Source organism: Halyomorpha halys, unplaced genomic scaffold, assembly GCF_000696795.3.
Source record: "Halyomorpha halys isolate HHAL.00 unplaced genomic scaffold, Hhal_1.1 Scaffold813.1, whole genome shotgun sequence".
In the NCBI taxonomy this organism is placed as follows: Eukaryota; Metazoa; Arthropoda; class Insecta; order Hemiptera; family Pentatomidae; genus Halyomorpha; species Halyomorpha halys.
In genome coordinates this window covers 198,066-212,313 of record NW_027113046.1, presented here as the reverse complement: position 1 = coordinate 212,313, position 14,248 = coordinate 198,066, and the positions used below count along the sequence as shown (strand labels likewise).

General features: G+C 27.7%; 1 protein-coding gene across 2 annotated transcripts in view; it reads right to left on the bottom strand.

The window, feature by feature from the left end:
• LOC106686381 (synaptic vesicle glycoprotein 2B) overlaps nucleotides 1–13,537 on the bottom strand; it is a 97,855-nt gene extending 84,318 nt beyond the window's left edge. Inside the window, exon 1 of one of the 2 annotated variants that reach the window (XM_014429657.3) lies at nucleotides 13,485–13,537. The gene's annotated coding sequence lies outside the window, so the exon portion shown is untranslated. The remainder of the gene's footprint in view (nucleotides 1–13,484) is intronic. The other variant, XM_067050681.1, reaches the window with a different exon arrangement.
• Between the last annotated feature and the right edge of the window lie 711 nt (nucleotides 13,538–14,248).

Below are 14,248 nucleotides of genomic sequence, written 5' to 3'. Positions count from 1 at the left end.
GGTTCCTTCCCAAGATTTTCAAGTGTATATGAAACATACTACACATTTACCTATTGTATTATTTGGACAGTTGTAAATTACATTAAATAAATAATTAAAAAAAAAAAATTCTGACATGAGCTTCTATGCTCACAAATGAATAATGGTGGGGCTTATCAGAACTAGAGGAAGGAGTGCAGAGGAAATCCGTTTCTTGGAATTGGAACAACCTAATAAATTACAAAAACGTGAGGAACACAATAAAGGTATGGAGTATGGGCGATTAATACCTTTGTTACGTAGTTGCAAATAAAACGGAAAGTCGTAACAACTATAAATGAGATACAATAGTTCTGTTTAGTCCCGGATTTGGATCTTGGTTGTATATTCCCTCTACATTTTCATTTCGTTTAAAAGATAAACATTTAAATTATTTGCTGATATATTTTTATTATTAAAAAAAAGGACATTTATAAAGCCGTCTGCAAATTTTTGTGGGTTTTTTATAAATCTGTAGAATGAAAACAGGTATTGTATTGTGGTAAAGGACAGTGAATTTGAATTCAGAGAGATCGAAAATGTTTGATGAACGATGGGATTGGATGATTGGTTAGAAGAGGAATGGCAGAAAATAAAACGGTAGAAAGGGTTAAGCTGCTTCAAATCTTCATAAAATTAGGAGGCAGTGGCGTCGTTGGTTAAATCGCTAATGGTTTCGAAACATTTTGTCAATTTTCTGAGGGGGTTGAAGATTGGTTAAGAATTCCCAATACAAAATGTAAATATTGTTTACAAGTACGAATTTGGCAGATGTAATTATTTTATTTTTATTTAAATTTAATTTTTTTTCTCCTCTATAAATTATTCTTTTATATTTTAATAAGTGTTTATAATAATATCGATTGAATAATCGTTATAGATATTATACCTGTAATTTCTTTATTTATATTTTGATAAAAAACAATTTTTATTTTGTTACAATTATCATTTTTTTTTTTTTATTATTGCTTTAGCCTGTGTATATGATGCGACTGAATACTTAAAACGTTTATACTTATTGCCTTGATTTTGGCACTATGTATCATTATTTTCCAATAGCAACTACTTTTAATAAAAAAAAAAAATTAAAACAGTTGGAATATAGTAGTAAGCCGGTGAACCAGACCAGTAAATAAAATTTATTTTACGATATCAGTTTTTTTCTTAAATAGCAAATATTTTTTATTCTGAGCGAATTGACCGCTAGAGGAACTTGTTGGTAGGTAAAATTCTATGTTGATAAGCCAACGACAGAAACATTAGAGATAAGGGGATTATTTCGTGGCCGTTGTTGGGCAAGGACGTGGTATCGGAAGCGAACAATGAGAAATGAACAGTCCTGAATAAACGGCCTTATTGCTGGCATTATAATATTATATATCATATCCTTAGATTACCTCGCTCTATTGTGAAGGTCACGTAAGGATCAGAAGAAATCCATTTTTTTATTTGTTTACTTTAATATAATGTCTTAAAACTTTCTTTTCTTGTTGAGGAGTCACGGATATTGTCATCGGTGGAAAACTTTTATAAGACAAAAATGACTCAGATTCCGATAAAAAGTTTACATTGGGTCAAAGGTCAAAATATTTTTTTCAGAAATAACATCAAGACTATAACTGCGAAATAAAAAATGTATGTTTTGAAATTTCTCTGAAATAACAATGAATTTCACTCAAGTAAGAAACTATTATCACAAGGAAGTGATACTAAATTCATCTCAGAGTAAAAGTTAAAAAATAAACTTGTATCTTATAAATAAAGTTACTATATTATTAGAAGCCTAAATCACAAGGCTTTATAGTGAAATTAATTAAAAACTGTAACAAATTTTACATTGTGCCGACGGTTAAAGTAAATTTTTCAGAACTAACTTAAAGACTATATATACGAAATAAAAATGTTAATTAAGAAATTTTACTCAATGTTTAAGTGGGAAACTTGAAATTCTCCAAGTAAAGTTAAAACATAAACATGTATGTTATAAATAAAGTTAGTACATTTATATCTATATATATGTACATATTTAAAGCTATAAAAACTGATAATAGAAAATGACAAAATTCTATAAATACCTGTAGTACAAGAGCCCAAGAGTAAAAAAAGGCACTCATTTCACCCCAATTTTTTATTACTTTAATGAAAGCTATTTATAATTAAGAGTAAAATTGATGAGTCTGCCAAGTATAGGTAGGGGGAATAAAAAATGGCAATACTTTAAAACGTTAAAAATAATTAAATTTTATAGCCAGTTTAATGGGCTATAAAGTAGTAGATGACCTTTACCTTCGTAGGAGTAGTAGTCATCATATTTGCAAAATAAATTGATTTATAGTTGTTCAGACAAATTTTTATTTGCCACTTTTTTATTCATATGAGAATATCATGAAAACTACTACCCCTACGAAGATAAGTGTCATAAACTACTTTACAGTAAGATAAATTTACTTTACTTTGAGTGCTGGCAGACATATGTGCGTCTTATGGATTTATAGATATATTTATTCAAAATCAACATTTTATATGAACAACTGTAAATCAATTTATTTTGTCAAATAACATAAAAACTAGTATTCTTACGAAGGTAAAGGTCATAAACTACTTTATAGTACATTAAACTAGCTTTAATTTGAGTGCTGATTGACATCTATACGTCACATAGTTCCTGAGATATAGATTTCTTAAAATTAAATCACTTACTACTAAACTTTGAGTAAATTTTTTTTGAAATATTGCTTTCTAAAAAGCTATATCTCGAGAACTATTGGACGTAAACAACTCTATTAGGGAAAATGTTTCAGCAAATTTACGCTTCTTTAAATAATGATCATTTAAATTTTCTAATGTCGGTAGTAGTGTTTAAGATATAGAGCGCTGGATGAAAAATTAAGGTTTTTAACGGTTTCCAAAAAGCCGCCATTTTTTGATCCTCCTACCTATACTTGGCAGACTCATTAGTTTTGACTAGAAATTATACCTTGTTTTCATAAAAGCAATTAAAAATTGGGATGAAATAACTCCTTTTTTTTCTTCACGGGTCTTGTACTAATAGCAGAGACAGCACATCTTAAGTCAACAATCTGAAAAATACTTGCAAAATAAAGAAGATAACAATAAAATTCTTTATTTATTCAGAGACAAACCTCTTCAAAATAAAATAACATAACATGAAAATTGGGACAGTAATGAAAGATCTATCCAAAGCTGTGAATATAAATATAATCATCTAAAATGGGTCTGAAAATGAACAGAGTATTTTAATTTAAGGAATGCGAAAATGAATGATGGATAGCCGGTATAGCTCACTTATTAGAAGGGTGCCAAGAAATACGACATAAAAAGAATAAGGCCTCTTCCACGTGCTAAGAATTTTACTGATCTTTTTGATCCGGAAGAATATGTATATATATGTAAGCTAAATTTCCTTTATTTAGAGTGCTGGTAGACATATGTGCGTCTTATGAATCTAGAGATATATTTTTTCAAAAATCCAACATTTTATAGGAACAACTAGAAATCAACATTTTGTAAATTTATTTTGTCGAATATCATAAAAACTACTACACCTACAAAGATAAACGTTTTGAACTATTTTATAGTAGTATTTTATACTAGCTTTAATTTCAGTCCTGACTGACATCCATACGTCTTATGGTTTCTGAAATAAAGGTCTTTATAAATCAAACTTATTGTCCGAACAACTATACATCAATTTATTTTAGCAAATATCATGTAAACTACTATTCCTACGAAGGTAAAGGTCATAAACTCCTTTATAGTACAATTATTTAGCTTTAATTTGAGTACTAATAGCCTACTTTAAAAGGCTATTCTCGAGACTATTGGACGTAAATAGTTCTATTATGACTCATATTTCAGAAAATTTACTCTTTTTTAGATAATGTTCTTTTAGATTTTCTAGTATTGTTGGTAGTTTTTAAGATATAGAGCTCCGTATGAAACATTAATTTTTTCTTTCAGGTTTTGAAACCAGAACTTGAAACCTAGGTTTTACTAACCTGATAATTAAGAATATTTCACAGAAATTCTAGTAAAAACATTTATTAATTAATCAATTTAGACCACTCGTTATATACATGGTGATTTGGAGAATGTCGTTATATATTAAGATGATTGTCGTTTTCAAATTGAATTTCCAAGTTTTTAATATAAATTTTCTACGATTGTTGTAAGTTCTGACTGATGGGAAAAAATACATGCCTCCATTTTCTTTTGTTTTTATTTGTTTATTGAGATTTATAACTATAACATAAAAACGCAAGTTAATGTGATATTTAAAAACTTACTTAAATCTCAATTCGGAATACAAACTATAGGTATTCAGAAGATTTAATGACAGGTTCACTCAATTATATACGATAAAGATTAGAAATATTCAAATATTCAGTTATTATATAAACTTAAATTTAAAATTAATTGTCAATTTTCCTTACTTCGTTCGATGTAAATGGATGGTTATAAGAATCTTTATGTGTTTATGAATCGAAATCTATCACAGATGACTTTGTCATTTGTTTGTTCAAAAACATTATCTTCAACGAGCTGTTTTCAAATCTTCAAAAATGAAGAAATGTTTTTATAATTTTAAAGATAATTGACGGTACATGAGTTAATTTGGAGGACGTATGAGTAAGTATCACAACAAACGTAGAAGTAGGTAATTGTATAGGTTACAAATCTATTCTTACTAGAGTGGGAAGGTTGAGTTTTCATTACGTGGGACTGCCACGAAATAAAAGTCTACCCGCCCAGCCGGACTTGAATTGGCGCCGCTGTATATTCGAGGTTACTAAGGCAACGTCACACGCTCTTCTATATTGGCTTTCGATCACACAGCTACCCATCTTACATGAGTTACCCGATTTACATCGGCATCGGGAGCCGAAACGTTACAAAAGAAAAAAATATATAAAAAAAGAAATCATATTATTTTTAATTTTAAGGCTTTGGAATAGTGATTACAAAATAGTATGGATGAATCCTTTATTTTCACACTATGATGATGAAACCTTTAATGAGGCGCAATTTTTAAACGAAATATATATCATTGTGGGAGACCTATGCCTTAGGTGCCAATAGTCAAAAAAGAATTACTTAACCATTTTCTAAAAAAAAACCCAAAAAGACCAAGAATTATGCCCGGATGTGTTTTTGTTTTTATTCTGTTTTTTTAATTCTACAACATATCTTAGAACGTATAACCTCAATATTTGAGATGATTAAAATTATTTTCCTTAGTCGATTACTATAATTAATTATTGAAAACAATTAACCAAAGTAACAAGTATTATTCGGAGGAAGTTTATACATTTTATGAGCTATAGTCTCTGTAACGAAATTAAACTATAAAGGTTATCGTTATATACTCCTTCATTGGAGCAGTGATACTATATCGTTACTTAAATAGTCGACGAGATTAGAAATATCACTAAGGACAATAGCTTTACTGTAACGTTATTCAGCTATCATTAACCCATAATTAAAGGATTCCACCTCTTCATAGAAAAATTAACTGACCGTGTAATGAACTTTTAGTATATACTTATTTCTAATTATACAGTTTATATTTTAAAATTCATCATTGTCACGTCGGTAATAATGAGTCATAAAACCATCTATTCTATTCTTTGACTTTAATAAGAAATTATAGAATTCTTCTAGAACGCTTGAGTTCTGAGGTGCTTATTTAATATGCATGTATTTTTATTTTTTATGAGTATGCTTTAAGATCTTCACAAAAGTTTCAGTTCGATAATTATTAGTTAGATACTTGCTCGTTTGCTGCTTGGACTTCAGATGAAACATTCAAATGAATCAACTTGTCCTTTTTTTCTAATACATTAGGTACAACACGAAAATTGGTAAAAAAAAATCTTAATTAAGGGCAATTTATGTAAAAAAAAAATATATATAGATTTAATTTAATTTAACCATCCTTCAACTATAGATTCGTTTTGATCAAACTTTATTAACTGTAAGTAGAGAGTTAAAAAGAACAAAAACATTTTCAGATAAAAAAAAAAATAAAAAATATAATCCAAAATACCATCTGTTGTATTACTGAATTTTTCTTTATTAAAAAAAAAAATTAAATCTGCACTGCTGCAACCCATGAAGGGTCGGGGGTGCACTGTTTTGTAAAAAGTACTGTTAGGCCAACGGATGTGCAAGGAGTTGATTTAGTCAGAATCACGCTCGATCATGGTATTCTTACCCAATTAATGGTACACATTTTATGGCTCTCCAACCAACAGGGCTAATTCACGGCTACAGTGAAAAAGAAAAAAATTATCTACCACAGCTACTAGAGTTAGTAGCCCAGTGCCTTACCATTGAGCTACCTCCTATCACTAAATTGTATTTATTTATAATTTTTTATTAAAACGTAAGTCGTGTTATTTGTATTCTGAAAATTATTTCTCTAAAAATTTCGCGAAAATTTTTTTTTTAATCTATATCAATGTGTAACATTCATATTTGAGAAATTTTCTATCAAATGTCAACATATATAAGAAAAATTATTTAAAAATCATTATGGTGGCATCACATGTAGATAATTGAAATTTTAATTGTAAATGCTGATTTTTAATATTTAATTGTCATGAGAAAATTCGAATTTTGAATTAAACTGAATGTGTTTTTGGTTTAAAATTTTAATTTGTAAAAAAATATTTTAATTAACGTGGATATTTTAACTTTTGATAGAAAAAAAAACTCCTCATTTTTAATAGTTAATCAAATATTAATGAAAAAATATTTTCTACGGTTGTAAAAGTTTTATAGCGAAAATTGTCTTAAAACGTAGATTTATTCCTACATATACTGAAAGAAATCAGAAGAAAATTCCTATGATCATTTTCATGAAACAAAATTGTCGATGAGAAAACATATGTTCCCGATGACTTTATGGGGAAAAAGCTACTTTTCTATCAATTATATCATTTCGAGGACAAATCCGAATATTAGTTTACTTCTTGTATTATTTATTACAGTGGAAGTTTCGAGCTGAAAACAGCTCATCTTTAGTTTTTTCATTACCCTACATTAGGTATTTATCATATATACAACCTAACCCGTCAGAAAAATATATCTTTATGTGATATACAATAAAGACTTTTTTTTCTACAGGAAGAAACGACGAGATATAAAAATAATGCAAAGTTAGTTGATGGAAAGGTTTAGTACAAGAGCCGGGAAGAAAAAAAGAAAAATATTTCACCCCAATTTTTGATTACTTTAATGAAAACTAAGAATAATTACTAGTCAAAACTGATGAGTCTGCCAAGTATAGGTAGGGGGATAAAAAATGGCGGCTGTTTCAAAATGTTAAAAAAAAAATTATTTTTTCATTCGTAGGTCCATATCTTAAAAACTACCAAACACTAGAAAATCTTAAAGAACATTATTTAAAGGAGAGTAAATTTTCTGAAATACTAGCCCTAATAGAGCTATTTACGTTCAATAGTTCTCGAGATATAGCTTTTTAAAAAGCAACATTTCTTAAAAATCTACTGAAAGATTAGAATTTAGTTAATTTATTTTGAGAAATTTTTATCTCAGGAACTATGTGACGTATAGATGTCTATTAGCACTCAAATTAAAGCTAGTTTTACGTACTATAAAGTATTTTATGACCTTTACCATCGTAGGAATATTATTTTTTATGATATTTCCTAACATAAATTGATTTATCCAAACAACTGGACAATAAGTTTGAGGTTTGAAAAACTTTATTTCAGAACCCGTAGGACATACAGAAGCCTGTCAGCGCTCAAATTAAAGCTAGTTAAATTTACTATAAAATAGTTTGTAACGTTTATCTTTGTAGGAGTAGCAGTTAATTACTAGTTGTTCGTATAAAATGTTTTATTTTTGAAAAAATATATCTCTAGATCCATAAGATGCATATATGTCTGCCAGCACTCGGAATAAAGGAAATTTAACTTAATATAAAGTAGTTTATTACACTTATCTACGTAGGGGTAGTAGTTTTTATGATATTCGCATATGAATATAAATTTGCCAAATGAAAATTTGTCTGAACAACTATATATCAATTTATTTTAGCAAATATTACGAAAACTACTACTCCAACGACGATAAACGCCATAAACCACTTCATATCCCATTAAACTAGCTTTAATTTGAGTGCTAACAGACGTGTTCACGTCAAATGGTTTTTGGGATATAAATTTTTCAATATAAGTTGTACTACCTACTGATCATTCAGTACGTTCTGTACAACATTTTTATGAAATATCGCTTTTTAAAAAGCTATATATCGAGAATTATTGAACGTAAATAGCTCTATTAGGGCTTAAAGTTTAGAAAATTTATTCTACTTTAAATGATATTCTCTTAGATTTTCTAGTGTTGTTGGTAATTTTAAAGATATAGAGCTCCGAATGAAAAATTAATTACTCTTAGCGTTTCTAAAAAGTAGCCATTTTTTATTCCTCCGACCTATACTTGGCCACTCATTTGCAGACTCATCAATTTTGACTATTAATTATACATAATTTTCATTAAAGTAATAAAAAATTGGGGTGAAATAACTGACTTTCTTCTCCTCTTGGGCTCTTATACTAGTTGGAGACGAATTAGTTTTAGCTCGAAAAGTCCACTGTGATCAAGAAACAAGAATTGAAGTTTATTTTTATAAATTAATGATGGTATAACATTGTAACGATTTGAAAAATAGTTAATAGATATTTATTTTTAAAAAATTATTTTCATTCTAAATGATTATATTGTTAATTAATTATGTATCGTAATTACTAGTTTTTGGGTAAAATAAAACTTTAAGAAATACTAAAATATTAAATTTTTTGATAAAAAAAATAAGGACAGTTTTTTGAAAAAGATTTTTTATGCTTTTGTTTTAATTTTATAATAGCAAGGTTGAAATATGAAATATATTCACTTTCGAATAATTTATGACTGTAAAGTCATGTGAACGGTCACGGTTACTGAGTATTAATACTAGTAATATTACGATTAATATATAGAATTAATATTATAATTAAAATTTCATATAAACCTTTCCAACCATCCTAATCCTTTGGTTCAAACCTTATCTAGTTCCACCTATCACTACAGTCCACCTAGAAGGTTGAAACGGTAGTGGCCAAGAAACTTATTGTAAAATAAAAATAGACAATTGTAGTTCTGGCAATGGTCAGATTCTCCACTCAAGTTGAGTGTTTGCGGCTTTAGCGCACTTGCTCAGCCTCCACTGGCTCATTACCAGTGATGCGGCGAGAGGGATGCGCTGGGATCTTTTGAGCTCTACTCTATCCCCCACACGAGAGATTTATTTATTTTGATGTGTTTTTTTTTCATTTATTTTTATTCTTATTTATTTATTTTTATTCTTCACTATAACCTATTGCCCACAATTGTGTGCCAGATTGTAAAATCTATCAATAAATAAATTACTATGAAAATATTATAATTAATCAGTAGCTTCCTAGAGAAGAGAAACATAGAAAATATATTTATTATTGAAATTAAAAACAAATTGATATAAATATAAATTTAAAAATATGCCCTTGCTGATTGTAATCAGTTAAATTGTCTTCTTTTTTATTTTTATTTGCTTTTAAATTTTCCTGTTTAATCAAAGTATAAAAAATTAAATAAATAAAGAACTATAACAGACCTGATTTACACATCCACCATGATCACACTTAATCCACGGGTTCACTCACCCCACTTCACCCTAATAATAAATTTAACACAGAAATAAATCATATATTTTGTTTATAGTATATTATCAATAAACCTGTTTCTGTCTCACGAATTTGGCTTAATCCGGTACTATGCCTATGGCTACTGTCTGCCTAACTGGTCTCGCAATATGATTAATTCTGGAATAGAACTAGTTTAGAAACATTTCTTTTAATCTCGTATCGCTTATACCCCAGGGGTAAATCTACTTAGTTTAATTTTTATAGTAGTAATACAGTCTGAAATTTGCATTTAATTAATAATATTAAAATTAAACCGGAAAACAGCCGCATGATTAACTTACCAATTAAATATTATATAAAAAAATTGAAGTGAAAACAATAATTATCGTATCATATTAATTGATACAATTATTATTTAAGTATAGTAAATATAGTTTATAATTTTCAAATAAAAGTATATAGAAGAATATATAACAATTAAATTTAAAAAGAATAGTTCTCAGATATTTAATTAATTCAAAGAGAAAAGGAGAAATATATTCTGTTTAAAAATTTTCCATTTATAACAAATAAAATCTGGAAAAGCTCTTGTATGCATGTTGATGCTTGAAGATTTAATTGCAGTCTAAAATTTTATATATATTAATCTCATTTTTTTTTTTGGGTGTGCTACGTATATTTTAAAACATTTAAAACTTTTTTTTTATATACATATATTAGACACTTTCCATTAGTTATGAACTCAGAACGGAATTCATTGACAGCTCCCTGGAAAAACATTTCACTTAACCAGAATGAATTTCAAAGTAATTTCACTTATCCTGTTCTAAAATAAATACTACACTTAAGTAAGCAAAATTTACTAGTTGTTGTACTCTTGCTATTTGTAAGTATGTTGAACCCTTAAGTGCATTTTAAAATGATTATTTTGAAAATTAGAACCTACGAATAAACAGAAACTTCATAATGACATATTTTTTTTTCCATTTAGGTGTAAAAGCCCATATTCGTGGATAGAAAACTAATATTACTATGTTTTCATGTTTCCATGGTTGTTATGGCAATAGTCAAAAAGTTATGATAATAGTCATAACAATTATGAAAACATTTATTTTCTTTTATAGTCAATTATCATATTATTTTATATTTACTTATTATTCCTTACTGCTCAAAATGAGAGATGGTTAATAATTTCAAGTACACAAAATTAAAGAAACCTTTTTTTGAAAATTCGAAAAGTAGCCATAGACTACTTGAGGATAGTATCAGCTGATATTAAAATCCATTTAATTATTTATTATTTATTGATTTGAGTAGTTTAATAGAGCCGTTTTTGAGAAAATAGTAAAAATTATGATATAAAGTACCATTTCCAGTTACGTATAAGGCGTATACCAACCCTTAATTTGTAATTTAAATTTTTTCCAACTTTTCATTTCTGAATTAGGTTCACGTACCTATACAAAAACAAACAATTTAGCAAGGTTTTTTTTTTTTTTTTAAAACACGTGTATTTCCATTAAAAACTCAGATTCGAAATATTTCAAGGTCGTTCGAAACTTTCTCTTTATATACTACATTGGAGGTTAATGACATTAAAGATTTGACCATATTCTTCGATTCCTTTCCTTATCTTTTAATCCTCTTTGCTTTTTTTGTTATCAGTTATATTGAATAATATATTTCAGAATCGCTTAAAACATAACTGGAGACTTCGCTAAGACGTTTTCTAACAATAACTAAATTTTGGTGGGTAATAATAAAATCGGTATTTATATCTGTGAATATAGTCGATTTTTCTGGTTTATTTCCATGAACTAAACCGTATATAAAAATGTCCTGCCTACTTTGATTGGTATCCTCTGTAAGTCCAAAACCCAAATAAGTGAAGGAATAGCTGTACTATGTATTAATGTTAAATAAATAGTTATGTAGGTATTTAATATGTTGTTATGCAAGATATAAAAAAAAACTCGGAGAAACAACTATAAAGTATTCTAAAGAATGAATACCAATTGGGAAATATGTTTCAAATTTTTTCAACTCTAAACTTTGAATTTAAATTTTTTTAAGATATGAGCATAAAGCTGTTTTTCTTTTTTTCTGAAGTATGATTAAAATATATATATGAAAAATAAATTTCCATACAGGAATATTGGTGGATAATTAAATACTAAAGGTATTTAATACGTTCGGAGGAATTGTAATTGAAAATGTGATTCAGAACTTAATCCTTAATGATAATGCTTATGATAAATTACGTAATCAATTCTATGATAGCAGAACGGAATTATGAAGGATCCCAACTTGGTAGTACATTGGCCATTTTCTCTTATGATTAATACAAAAATATAAAGATACTCCGAAATTTTAAAGAAGTTTCTACGTTACATAAGTTAGTAAAGCAACAAAACTGACTTTTGTATCATAGAATAAAAAAAAAAAAAGTTCTAGATGAGTGTGATATAATAACATTTGTTTAGTATTTCTTATTTCTTATTCTTATTTGAAGGATATAAATCTCTATAAACATATCTTCATTTGTATTTAAAAATTGGGATAATTATAATTATAGTTTCATGTAAAGAAATGAAAATTAAAAAGATAAATAACAATTTATAAATTAATATATGCAATTAAAACATTGGTTTTGTATTTAAGTAGTTTTCTAATTTTTTGGGGTTATTACAGATGCCTGACTTCTCTTCGTATAAACTCGAGTGTATATAATAGTTGATTTTTTTTTTTTTAATTTCGGATTTTTATTCTGCGAATATTGTATAGTAATTTATCTCCGAAATAGGCAAGAGTGGACTTAATACGGTGTGTATCTCTTTGCGCAAGTGAGATCTGTTATTTATATATTATCTAATAAAAATGGATTTGTCACTTTATTTAATATTATATGGCTCAATACATGTAAGAAACATCTTGAAAATTATTAAACGAAAATAATTTATTTCAATGCAAAATTTAAATAAAAATATTATCGTAAACTGTTGATAAAACGCCATTTCGTGTTTTCTTTATTTCTGAAGAACTTCTCTATCTTATATGATTAGGTGTTCATGGTATTCAGTTCGGAGTATTATAGAAAAAAAAATCCATTTATGGCAGAATTATTTTCCTGAACTTTCTGCTTATATCTTTTCTTACAATCAGATTCAATACGAATATATTTTTTTATTGAAAAAAACATTATTGTCAATAATATTTGGTGAAAATTGTATGCTATAATAAAACTTTATATCTAAAAAAATTAATTTTATAATCAATTTTAATTTCCATTTAATTTTTTTTTCAAAATTTTCCCGCGAAAATCGTTTTGAAATATCGGATATTTCCTTTCTAAAATAATTAAGTGTATTATATGTAAAGTCAGGGATCATTTTAAAGAGGAATATAAAAAATTAAACAATAATGTATGATAAAAAATATTGAAATTTTAATTTTAACATTTGGAAAAAAAATATTTTAATTTTGTTTATTGAACATAGAATTCATAGTTAAATTTGAAAAAAAATTTGGTATATGTAAAAACTATAAATATATATAAATTGATACGAATTAATTGAAGTTGTCATATTAAAGAAGTATATACAAGTTGTAGGAACTTTTTTTATTTTTAACGTATACCATTTTGAAGTACGAAACTATTGACATCAACAGTTAAAGATAGATAGTGTATATACATATTTGTTTATGTATATGTATATTTATGTTGTATAGTGATGAATCCAGGAGCGTACTCACCACTGGTGCGAAGAGCTGTGATGGATGAAGACTGACTGAGGATCCAAGCTACCCCCACTAGACCTTCAAGCTTTAATATACTCCATAGCCAGTGACCAACTTCCTATGGCCACGCTCAATCAAAAAATATATCATTACGGTTACTCGGAAAATTTCAAGAATTTGTGCAAATTCAAAAAGGCTGAGAAACTTTCTCATTTTTATCAATATTTTATCTTATCCAGAAATAAAAGGCTTAATTAGAAAAATTCTGAAGATCGCTGAAAAAAATGTATGCACTACGAAAAATATTTATTTGTTATACTCAAATCGGCAAAGAATAAAAATCTTGTGTTTATCAAATCTAATTTTATAGTGTCACTATTCATCGAATGTACTCTCTTTTTTTTTTTATCTCCTACCTGTTTTTTTCTGAAATACGGGATGGTTATCTCATGGCTAACCAATCTATTCTAATCAGAGTGGGAGGGTCGAGTTTTCATTCTGTGGGATCACCACGAAATAAAAGTCAACGCGACCAGGCAGGAATCGATCCAGCGCCGCTACTTACAAGAGGTTGTTAAGGTGTCACCTCTTCTCTCTTATGTACAACGGCCTAATCTTGGGTGTACTATCTGTATTTGTTAACGCCGACATCAAAGTTATTTGAGTAAATATAAGGAGCAAGGAGGGATTTTGGTACCCAAAATCTGAAGGCGGGATTGATCGTGAAAATGACAAGTCTAAATGGATACAAGACATGCTTACAAGTAGCACCAATAATA